This window comes from Sitophilus oryzae, unplaced genomic scaffold (genome assembly GCF_002938485.1).
Source record: "Sitophilus oryzae breed Bouriz unplaced genomic scaffold, Soryzae_2.0 scaffold_550_pilon_pilon, whole genome shotgun sequence".
Taxonomy (NCBI): domain Eukaryota; kingdom Metazoa; phylum Arthropoda; class Insecta; order Coleoptera; family Curculionidae; genus Sitophilus; species Sitophilus oryzae.
This window is the reverse complement of record NW_022147141.1, coordinates 101,934-114,825: the sequence shown is the minus strand read 5'-3', so window position 1 is coordinate 114,825 and position 12,892 is coordinate 101,934. Positions and strand designations below refer to the sequence as shown.

At 33.4% G+C, this 12,892-nt stretch overlaps 1 protein-coding gene across 1 annotated transcript in view; it reads right to left on the bottom strand.

Moving 5' to 3' along the window:
- LOC115886992 (chondroitin sulfate N-acetylgalactosaminyltransferase 2) overlaps nt 1–12,238 on the bottom strand; it is a 737,150-nt gene extending 724,912 nt beyond the window's left edge. Inside the window, exon 1 of the mRNA XM_030906321.1 lies at nt 12,173–12,238. The gene's annotated coding sequence lies outside the window, so the exon portion shown is untranslated. The remainder of the gene's footprint in view (nt 1–12,172) is intronic.
- Nucleotides 12,239–12,892: the final 654 nt, after the last annotated feature.

The window sequence follows — 12,892 nt, the reverse complement described above, 5'->3', positions numbered from 1 at the left end:
TTCTCGAACGTTGGAATGAATTCATTACGGTGTCTATTCTTTAATTCGATGTTAAGGTCATCTGAGGGCGGGACATTTCCAGTTAATCACCAAGCCCAACTCTGGATCACTGATCTGGTCATTTGCAAGATCTTCGGTTTGCCAACTATCACCAACCAAAGTCGTCCTTAAGACTTTCACTTCTTTCTCTTCTTTGCAACGATTTCCCATCTGTCCGCAATTCCAACAGCGAATCGGTCCCCCCTTCTTGCTCATATACTGATCCAGTACTTTTCGGACAATCCTTTCCACCTTGGAATCGTTGGAACACTCCTCAACAGCCCGTACAAATCCTAGAGACCTAGAGCATTCTTTCGCGGCCGTACCTTATTTCTAAATCTCGTACCAATTGCTGATAATCTCCCAGTTCCGATGGTGAGAGTGTCTGCAGGATGTCAGTCGCATCTCCTCGCAGTGCGATAGTCAAAGCTGTAGCTTTTTCAGCGATTGTCCAGCCGTTCGCTCTCACAGCGGCTTCAAATTGGCAAAAATAATTGGCCCAAGCGGTTTTCCCATCAAACTGTGGAGGTTTCATAACTGATTTTGAGGCATACTTATTTTCGACTAGTTTCGGTTCCTCTGATGTTTCTTGACATTTTGGTGAATTTGCCTTTGCTATTTCTTTTCTTAAAATTTCGATTTTTCTATTTACATCTTTCTCAATCTCTGTTATTTTGTCTTGTGTATCTGTTATCTTCTCTTCTAATTCCCTGGAATTCTCTACTATCTTGTTATATAAACTTTCTTCTAAATTAAGTATTTTGTTATTAAAGCTGGCCTGTATGTCTTTAGAATTTTCTGTTATCTTGTCTTCTAAAATATTGATTAAATCCTGGGAATTTTCCATAATTTTATCACTGATTTTATTATTCAAATTGTCTTCCAATTTTTGTAAGAACGAATCAAGGTCACCTTCCAACTCAAAGCGAAATGTCTCTCAGTCTAGCTTTCAAAATGCTTTTCTTTCCATCTGTCTCGAACTCTTTCTCTTCCAGTATACATTTCAGTTCGGACACTTTCAAGTCTTTCAACAATGTTTTCGGAGCCATTGTCAGTCTTTTTATTTTTCTAGTCTATCACACACGCCACACTTGACACCAATTGTTACGTTTTTCGTCGGTTCCGTGTGGATAGAAAGTCACAATTTATTTAAACACAATATATTTAACACTAATTAACAAAAACAATAACGATAAAAGACTTAAAGAACTATTTACAAACGATTTATAACTAAACAATTTATTTTGAATTTTAGCGCGTCAACTGTACTCGTCTATTTATGTCTGCCCTCTCTAGGTCCCAGCCGCCGGATTTTATACCCACAGCTAAAGAATTCTCGAATAATCCATAGATCGTTAGGTGCATAGAGAAGGTTTCGAATGTTCTCGTATGTACTAGTACATTCCAGTGGAACTCGTTTTTACTCGAACGTTGGAATGAATCATTACGGTGTCTATTCTTTAATTCGATGTTAAGGTCATCTGAGGGCGGGACATACAGTGTGTCAATTTTAAAACTTCCCACCCTTAATATCTTTCTTGTAGTTAAAAATATGAAAAATTGGAAAGACACCTCAATTTTATTTGTAAGGGGGACGCTTTAAATGAATATTTTTAGCCTTTTTCTTTCAACCCCCTAGGAGGGGTAGATGTCACCTTTATAATCTTAAATGGGAATGGGGGTCAAGTGGCACATCGTTTTAAAGGGCGTTTAATTCTCTTTTCAGTGGTATCCTACTTTATTGCTTTTTATCCAGAGGTTTCCGAATGATCGCGTTTCAAAATTGCAGAAACAATTAAACGTGCCTGCATTGAGATTTTGGTTTTCACGTTAGTGTTTACACAAAAGTTATTGCAATGGATCTCCTTGTAGAACAAATGTTTAGAAGATTAGGTTACACCACTTACGCCCTATCTTATAAGTTGTTCAAAATGTTGTCCATTTTGCTGTAAACAGTAATAAAGTATGTTTTCAAACATCTCCCTAACATTTCGGAAAACTTCACCGGGATTTGACTGGCATTCTGCTGTAATTTAAGATCATCAATATCAGTAGATTTTGTTTTATAAACAATGGAGTTAAGATGTCCCCCCAAAAAACAAAAGTCTAAGTGATCTTGAAAGCCATTCAATTGGTCTCCTTCTGCCAATCCATGTACCCGGAAATCTCTCGTTTAACCACTGTCGAACCGCAAAAAAATAATGAGCTATAGCACCGTCCTACTGGAATGTTAACAAATCCTCCTGTGAAACTGATTAGAGGTTGCAACTCATTCGAATTTAGAAAGGAAACATTAATGTTTATGATGATTTTTTGTTTATTAGTATTTCGAATTTCGACCCCCTAGAAAAATGTAATGGCTACATCCTTGTTACCCCTAATCTTCTAGTCGTTTGTACTACATGGAGATTTACTGCAATAATTTTTGTGTAAACACTAGCCTGAAAACCAAAATCTCAATGCAGGTATGTTTTATTGTTTCTGCAACTTTGAAACGCGATTATTCGGAAATATCTGGACAAAAAGCAACAAAGTACAGTACGTCTGTTCGTTCTGTAGCTACGGGGTATCCGTTAGAGGGGAAACGATATTCTCTCCATGTTTTTCGTAAAAAATTAGACGACGCGTCCCATCAATAAAACATCGACAAATTTGCAAGTAGCCAATAAAATGAGTGGGCGGAGTGATTTGCGGTGACGTACTCGTCAAGTCGGCGTATAAAATACGACGTTGTTTATTTAAATGTTTTTTATCCGCATTCCTTTCATAGACACAGATCCAGCAGACGTACTGTAGGATACCACTGAAAAGAGAATTAAATGCCCTTTAAAACGATATGCCACTTGACCCCCATTCCCATTTAAGATTACAAAGGTGACATCTACCCCTCCTAAGGGTTTGAAAGAAAAAGGCCAAAAATAGTCATTTAAAGTGTCCCCCTTACTAATAAAATTGACGTGTTTTTTCGATTTTTCATATTTTAAACTGCAAGAAAGATATTAAGGGTGGGAAGTTTTAAAATTGACACACTGTATAGTTAGGTTAGGTCGAGTCCACACGGTTGCGCAACATATATCATTAATTCTATGTCGTTGGTTTGAAGACTTTGCTGGACTTCCAAGGTTTCTCGATTAATTCGCATGTTTTTTTTCACTTCCTGTTCAATTGTTTGTAACACAATACTGGTTAACTTTTTATTTTTAACTATGAAGCGCCGTTGGTTAGCTAGAGTGTTGGCATTCGTTTTTGGAAAAGCGGTCGGGTGTCTTTCTCTCCATATCTCAAATGTCCTCTGTGTCACGTTTCGGGTTATTCTATTCTGAATAGCGTATTGATAGCATCGTATCACTTCCTTATAATCTTCGATCCTCCATTTTTGTCGAGAATTTGTTGATTCATCAGAGAATGGTATTGTGTTAGACAGGCCAGGTTGTGACAGGATCAGTGTTTGGTTGCCGTCTACACTTGAAGATTGATTGCTGTTTTGAGTGTTTGGAGGGTTTCGCATGATGACGACCTGGGCTACCTCCTCACCCGTGCCGAGCGCGACACCACTGATATGTGAATCAGTGGTCCCGTTTACGCTGTTAAGATTTTCCGAGGCAAGGTTAATTCTTTTCTCCATCATAATGGGTATTTGGTTGTGAATATGCTTCACGTGCATCAGCCGCTCACCCTGAGATCAGACGCTGACCCATTCTAGGTGCAGACGCTTCTGGATTTGGTTCCTTTTTGTTTAAGGTGGTGGGAAAACCTCCTACATCTTTTTCCTTCCCAGTGTGCCTCCAAGATGTCAGGAGGAGGATTGCATTTCGGAAAATAGAAGGAAGTAAGGGATATAATGGTTAGGATAGGTAAGTATTGCGGGTAAGTACTAGGACACCCAAGTGGCACAAATGTGCTTAAAATGGTTATATAGAGTGCTATATAACAATTCATGATAAATATATACTATTTTTTAAGTGCTTTATAAACCTTAATACGATAGTTATAAACACGAAAAGGGCGCAGGTTTATAAAACAATATACCTATTTAGAAGTACGTTAAAAACTCTCCGATAACGCTTAAAAAATAATATTGAGTACATTACAAAATATTTATAAAACTTTGAAGGTAAAAAAGATTTGTAGGTAGATTGATTTGTCACTTTATAAATCAATAAATTTTTTTGTAGACCTGTATTAAAACATGTTTATAAGTGATATTTTGAAATTTTATAGTTATATTCAAAACCTCTTACTAAACATATAAATAATTTTAATAAAATAGTTATATAATGGTTTTCAAAAGATTTTATAAATAATATATTTGCTGTGGTTAAAATATTTTTGTTGCATGTCACTACATTTTAATTTTTTAATTATCGGTAACAAAAATATAAAATTGTATAGATGAGATATCAAAAACAAAACTGATTTAAAAATGGTTCTTCAAAGAAACATTAGTAAATTGTCAAGCAAATATGGCCACGTTTGCTTTCGATGCAACTCTGAACTCTGGAGGTCTCCTAAATAATAAATAGTATTTCGCCTTTTAGGCAGTTTAATTTATTTGTCAAGCAAATTTTACTGATATTATGTATACTTATTTATGACAATATTTTAAAGCGCCTTAATTTTATCGCAGTTTAGAAATATATAAAAAAATATTTTACGGAGAAAATTTATATAGATATTTCACTTATTTTATTCCTGTCAATCTGAAATGATCGTTAGTGAGTTTCTTCTAAAAATAATGATTATTATTAAAAGAAAAAGAATTTTTATGTCACTTATATTTCAGTCCAACAAAATGGATGACGAAATGGAGTTTTAGGTTGCAACAAATAATGGCGGAAACTTAATAAATCAGTTTCATCTGGTATAAAACACTTATAAAATCAAATTGATATTTATAACATAATTTTGAAGCATTAAATGTTTTATAACAGGGTGTAATTGGCTAGAAGTGATTTATTATTGGAAATGTCAATTTTTATTTTTAAATGGAGCGTGCATGGATGACAGTGTTGTCACGTCTTTCATAATAACACGAATGACATTCTCGTTTGAAATAGGAAATACATACTTATTCCAAAAAAAAATCAAAGGAATTCGGTGTTTTAACTTGTGAGTACTTATTTATTTTCTCTGATGTAGATGGTAATTTTATTATAATGAACGCCGGAGATATGTCGCAATCTTTTTAAACCCAAACGGGAATGAAACGGGACACACCCGACACCCAAGTTCATACAACTGACAACGCTGCATTATTTTTTTTATTAGGCATGGTTCCCGGGTTTTCAGGTTTTGATTTCGCAAACCGGTGGTGGCGGAAGTGTCAGTGATGAAGTTTATGGTGACAATTATAAAACAAATATAAAATATTTTGTTTTTATAAGCTCATGTAAATATACCTAACAAAACAATACTATCCCCAAGTAGCACAATTTATATAGCAGATATACCCACTATTTTATAGCAGATTTATAAATATTTTAAAAATAACATATTTATCTCAGTTAAAATATTTTTTTAGCATGCATCTGCATTTCTGTTTTTTAGTTATCAAGAATAAAATTATAAAATCGTGTATTTATAGTGACCAAGATGAAACTGATTTTAAAATGGCAAAGTACACATATATACTATTTAAATGACAGATATGGCTAATTTAAAGAAAGATGTAAATTGTATAAAAAGTATATCGCCTAAAACGCTCCAGGAGTCAAATTTTCCTGCGGAGCAAATTTTACTGATATTATAATATATCCATATTTATGGAAATATTTTAAGGCGCTTTCATTTTAATAAGATTTTGCAGTTATAATAAATATTTAATTTTTAGGAAATCACTGCAAAATTACCTGTAAAGGTTGATTCTCACTATACCTTTCGTTTCCATTCCATATCCATTCCATATCTGTTCCGTATTTTTTTATTGTATTGACGCTACGTAAGCTTCCGTTCCGTATCAGTTCCATACTTTTTATTGTACAATTTATATCATTACGAAAGTTTTATTTTAAAAATTTCTATCTTTTGAAAAAAGTAATAGATTTAATTAAGAGGTGAAAGAATAAATAAATATCAGCAAAATTTTAACAGAGCTGGTACAAATGTTACTAGTTGACCAGGCTGTTTCTGATACGCTTCAGTCCATCAGCCAAAAAAAATGTATGGAAGGAAAGGATATAAAAAGGAAGGGAAACAGAACGGATAGTGTGCATTGTCCTATTGATTTACATGATATAATATTTTATGTAAACGGAAAGGAAACGAAAGGGAGCTTATATGGAAGATATAGTGAGAATCAACATTTAACTGGAAAATCGACATTGTCCAATATCCGATATTATTGGCAACTAATTCGTTTCTTATAAATACGTTTATTTTGAATTAAATTTCGATTGTTTTGTCTTGCAAATCCCGACTCGATAAAATGGCCGACATACAGTCGTCCAAATTTAACATAAAATCATGGCGTCGACTAACAAAACATTTTTGTTGCTCAGGGAGCAGTTATACAATTAACTTGTTTTACAATGATGCTATACGGAACATATTTGTTTTATTACATAAAATAATGTCAGCAAAATACAATTAAATTCGTCTATATATTCCGGTGCTGTCACATTTACAACAATAAAATTATATACGTGTGTTTTTAAATTCGCTAGTAGGTTCATCAATACACAGGAAGACATTTTAAAAAATTAAAATTTTCATCGATTTTTCTACGGCAAATAATTAGAAAAAAATACATAATTAAACACAAATTTGACTTTTAATTATACTAATAATATAAACTGCTATCTATCTGCTGCTGAATTATTGTATTACTAGCATCACTTTCTTCTGGTGTTATAACAGTTTTTTTTTAATTTCTCTCTGGTGCCAACGTTTCCACAAGAATTTAAAATCCTGTGGTAGTTATCTTTAACTTTCTTTTTTAAATGTCCACTTCTTTTTAGCTTCTTCCAGTTAGAAATACTTGACATTTTAAGTTTTAGAGATAAAATCACAATTTTAAAATATATTTTAAACTCTGACCAAAACCAAAGTTTGAGGTTAGTGCTATAGTATGTTTATAAGGTTTCCTAAATAATATTTTTGTATTTGGGGAAACACTTTTGTTTTTTAATCGCTTTATAAGAATTTTAATTCGTTTCTTTAACAGCAATTATAAAATTGTTTTCTTAGAGTAGCGGTCGCGACTAAATTATTGCGAAGACCAAATTGTTTTATAAATCAGTCGTAAAAACAGCTATAAAACATGTCGATAATGTTTTAATAAACTAAAATGCTATTTTTATAGCTGTTTTGTAAATATTTTATAATTGTTTTAAATTATATTATAAAATATATCTAACTCAAGCATAAATAGTTGTATAAGATTTGTTATATAAACGTTCCTGAGCATATTAACGAATATATTTATAAAAATGTTTTATAAATTAGTGGCCAAAACATCTATATAACAAAATAATAAAACACATTTGTCTCTATGATAAATTTGTGTTATTTGCGTTTATTACATAGCAATTCAGTGTATGAGATCGCTTTAATAAATCGTATATAAAACACTTCACTCCCATAATAATTTATTGTGTTACTTGGGCGGGGTCTAGGGATAGCGGAAAGCTGGCGTTACTGGCTGTACCGATTCCGCATACGATAGCGGTAGGTATACTGCTAGTTGCATTACCCTTGCCGGCCAGACATTATTATTATTATTATTTCATTCCATTCTCTTCTCGCCTTCTTAATTGACGGTAATAGGTGAATCCGGGTCTCAACAAGAGACCTAAGGTCAAGAGTTAAGTTATATAATTATTATTATTATTATGTGATTGTTACACATAATATGTTTTAAAAATAAAATTGCAAATAGCGAATAAAAATAATTAAAATAAAAAAATGTATTTTACAATTCCCGCCTGTTCCCCCCGGCCCTGCACTTTGGCTATCCTGTAAATGTCAGCTACAACGAGAGATGGCGCTACGAAAATGGAACCGATTTATCACAAGGAACTTGGGCTTCTTTTTCGTTAGTATATTCTGTGATAGTGACTAACTGTGACACGATAATTTTATACATGGGATAATATATTTGATATCAATTAAACTTTTAGTTACGTAATCGAGGGCGCGATTTTTAAATTCTTTGTTGCCAACCATGAACTATTCGGCGCAGAGTAAACTGCTGCAGAGTAAACTTTATGTTTACATCGACCTAACGAAAGCCTTCGACTCTGTAAACAGAGATGCACTTTGGGCAATTATGCAAAATTTTGGAGTGCCCAACAAATTTCTTAGTGTGTGTAAAAGCCTCCATATCAACAAGTCGAGAGTGTCACATCATGAATCACTGAGCGATCCCTTCCTGACAAATACAGGAGTTAGGCAGGGATGTGTCCTAGCTCCTCTCCTATTCAACATATTCATGGCAGCGCTCTCTATTATAGTGGACAGCAAACTACAGGAAAGAGAAATGGGTGTTAGATACAGGTATGACGGCGGTCTGTTCAACATAAAAAGACTCAGGGCAAAAACACGTATAAAATTCATCACAGAACTCCAATACGCTGATGACTGCGCTCTAGTTGCAAATACGTTACAGCAATTACAGGAAATGCTGAACACATATACCTGGGCATACGAGACTTTGGGCCTTAAATATCGATAAAACAAAAATCATGTGCACTCCCCCGGAAAATCATAACAGTGCTATAAAAATCGGAGAAGAACTATTGGAATATGTATCGGAATTTAATTATCTCGGCAGTTTGATTTCGGAAAAGGCAAATATCGACTCTGAAATTCAGCACAGAATCAGCAGCGCCTCAAGAGCATTCTAGAAATTAAAAGAGTTTTCTACAGTCATGACTTGAGCACAAAAACGAAACTTGCAGTGTATCGAGCAGTAATAATCCCCACCATGTTATATGGAAGCGAATCCTGGGTGCCGTACCGCCGACACACGAGCGCATTAAACAAGTTGCAAGAGACACTTTAGACAACTTTTAAGAATCAGATGGTACCACCATGTCTCAAACGTATCAGTCCTTAAAAAAGCAAGCTGCAAGAGCGCTGAAGTCATGATTACTAAATCTCGCTTAAGTTGGGCTGGCCACGTATGCAGGATGCAAGAAAACCGCCTACCGGAATCCCTTCTTTACGGTGAACTTGTAGAGGGTAAGAGGAAACCGGGTGGACAACTCAAAAGATACAAGGATGTTATTCATGAAAACCTAAAGGGGATAAGTATGCAGCATCAGTGGGAGGAAGCAGCGCACAATAGAACGCAATGGAGGAGAATTGTAAATTCAGTTAATAACGACAACCAAAAAGTGGCAACCGGAGTGCGGAAGAGAGATAACATCACGTATCGGGCTTTTCAGTCACACAAAAGCTCATGACAGGAAACGCCTTGCGTAACCATCTTTTGATGCGTGTCAAATACTCGTGAGCGAATAATGGCAGTAGTAGTAGTAATTCGGCGCAGGGTTGACTAACTGGAATTTAAATTTCGCACTCGGAAACAGGTGGTAGCTCTGTTGTAAGAAGTGTCAAGTTGCTACATTTATTTATTTATTTACTTCCTGACATTGTCATTAGTTTTGACATTTTAGTTTTGTATAACGAGTTTTTGGTTTAAATAAATAGTGTTGTGATACTTTAAGCTTAAAAATATTTACAAGCAGACCTTGCCGTCGAACATTATTCTTTTTAGATCCTCTTTTAGTGTAAAGTGTACAAAATAGCTTAACAGCCGTAAAAAAACTCATCGCAACTTTAATAGAATATTTTGAACGGGAAATCGGTAGTAATGACCCTTTATGTTCCTTAAGCGTTGTTGAACGTTTGTTGATGTAAATAATAACTGTTTATAAACATTCGTCACAAAAAGTATCGCATCACCTTTGTTTTTTTCCATAAGACAATGTGTAAACATGTCCTAGCGAAAATCCTATTTACTCCTTTTGAAAAGGAGCTATCAAGCTGAAAGGGGAATTAAAACGTTAAAAAAGAAAATGACTTTAAGATTTTCTAATGAAAAAAATAATATTCTTATCAATAAATTTCACAGAGTATTTTTAATTTCTAACTAAATAAAATCGCATTTTACTCTATGCTTAGCATAGGAACACTCTCTCTTTGAAGTCTTAAAACAGTCTGTAGAATTTTCTGATAACCGTAGAACTTTTTTATTGTCAAAACTTGAAGATATTTTCCTTTATAACGTTTCTTGTACAGCTTGATAGCTCCTTTTTAAAAGGAGAAATTAGGATTTTCGCTAAAACATGTTTACACATTGTCTTATGGAAAAAACAAAGGCGATGCGATACTTTTTGTGATGAGTGTATTTATACTAAATTTATTTTTGTTTTTTAAAATATTTTGATTAAAAGAAAATATGTAAAAGTGGGCAGTGAAATGAAATATATACCTGTATTGTTGCACAATAAGGGTGTAGAAGATTCCACGTATACCGGGTGCGTCTCAAAAGTGGCTCACCCCTTTAACATTTTTATTTTTTCAGTTAAAAAAACGAGATTTGGTATGTTAGTATATGACATAAATTAGGATTGATTGACTTATTCAGTTGTTTTCGGTCACTTCCTGTTTCACCGGAAATTACTAAAACATTTGATTTTTAAATGGCACCCTCGGTATTTTTTTCCTTTATTCTATAGCAAATAACACTTTGAATAGAATGACATATCGTATGTTAACTATTGACATTTTCGCATATTATGGTTTATTTGAAATTATAATTTGCGGTTTGTAACGAAAATTTGACTCGAAATACCAAGTGTGTGGTCTCAAATTATTCGTAAAAAATGCTTTTTCCAAATATGCTAATGAGCCACCCTCGTTCCATTTGAAAAAATTGAGATATGATTAAAAATATGATTTGGGCATTTTCTAACTGGCCAGGACAAGACACTAAAAACATTAGACGATCAAATATATTTTTCCAAATCTCCTTGATTAAGAATTAGTGTTTTTAACATAGCCATGGCACTCTAGATTGAAATTTAAAGATTTTTTACTAAGCAAGAATGTCAAAAGTTGACATATGATAAGTCATTCTATTCAGAAGGTCATTTTCTATCAAATAAAGTTAAAAAATACCGTGGGTGCCATTTAAAAACGAAAAGTTGTAGTCATTTCCGGTAAAAGAGGAAGTGACCAAAAACAATTGAATACGTCAATCAATCCTAATTCATGTCATATATTAACATTCCAAATCTAGTTTTTTTTAACTGAAAAAATAAAAAGTTATAGGGCTGAGCCACTTTTGAGACGCACCCGGTATATAATAACTATTCCAGACATTTACGTGTAATATATTATTTTATTATGGCGAGATCACTAGTTTATTTTTTTAGTGTTAAAACTTCCAACAAAAAGTTCAATAACAGTCAATAATATGATCCAACATGACAGTTTACTTAACTTCACTGCTAGGTGCTACGGTTCCAACTGTATTAGCTAGTAAAATATACAATATCAAAACCTTAAACCTTAAAAATAAACTCCTGAATCCATGTAGATATAAAAGAATTAAAACAAGAATATAGAGCTGATAATTATATCATTAACATAAATATTATTTGTTTATGTTAAACTATTGAAACATTAGTAAAACTGGTACCTCCTAGAATTTTAAGGAAAGTAATTTAATAGATAGCCATTATAAAACATACGTCATGTCTAAAACTAGTTAAATGTTAATACAACAGAATCAATATATTAATATAATATAATAATTGAAAGAAATTGGTCTCGTATTTGAGTGAAAAGATGATTAATTAATTTTGAATAAAATTAACATCTGTTAAGTGCAAATAGATTTGACGTGAACCAATATAAATAAATACTAATACTAAACATGTTTGATATAAATTAGTTACCAGTTTTAAATATTATCAAATATACTGAATAAATTTGTCGTAAAAAACTATTTGTTAATAATGCAAATTTATTTGGAATTTCTGTAACAAATTTCTCGCTCATTATTCAAGAACCGAATTTGTAAATATTGTTATAACCAAACCAAATCAAACCTTATCAATACTTTTAAATAATTTTGATAAAGTGTTTTTTTTTTATTTTACTAATTAAAAAATAAACTCAGTACCTGCATAATTACTTATGACTTTTTCCGCGAAAAGCCCAAAACAAGTTTAGATCTACGATCTTATATATCATGATCTCATATTAAACCATATAGATAAACTATTAGTCCTGTATTTGTCCAAACACGGTAAAAAACGGAATTTTAACCGACACTGTACTGATATACAGAACTGTCAACGAGATGACGATAAGAGAATCCCTGAAAAACAGCCAAAAACCACTCGAACCAGCGACGATCGCGTAAATGGACGGTTTGCAAGGGACGCCCGACGTCACGACGCTCACGATGCCCGCGTCGCAAAACGACTGACGAACCTGTGCGAGAGACGCCACAGAATTCGCTCTTGACCGTAGTTTGTCTATGCGCAAAAATATTTTCGGGTATAAAGGTGAGAAGGAACACAAACTACGGTTAAATACGGTCTTTGTCGATTAAAAAAATATTCTTGTCTTGTCAACTCCGAGCAGCCCCTATTTTCAAAAAGTACTTTACGTACTTTACAAAAACGGTATTGTTTTTGAGATTCATGGTAGATTTTCTCAAATAACTCGAAATCTGTTAGAGATATCGGAAAACGGTTTTCGACAGTGAATTCCACATAAAATGAACTATCTGTGAGCATATTTTAGTTGCGATCTGAGAGATTTCAGTTTTTGACAAAATCGACAGGGGGTGCCGAGGAATTTTTTCCAAAAATTTTGAAAAATCGATTTTGCTTAT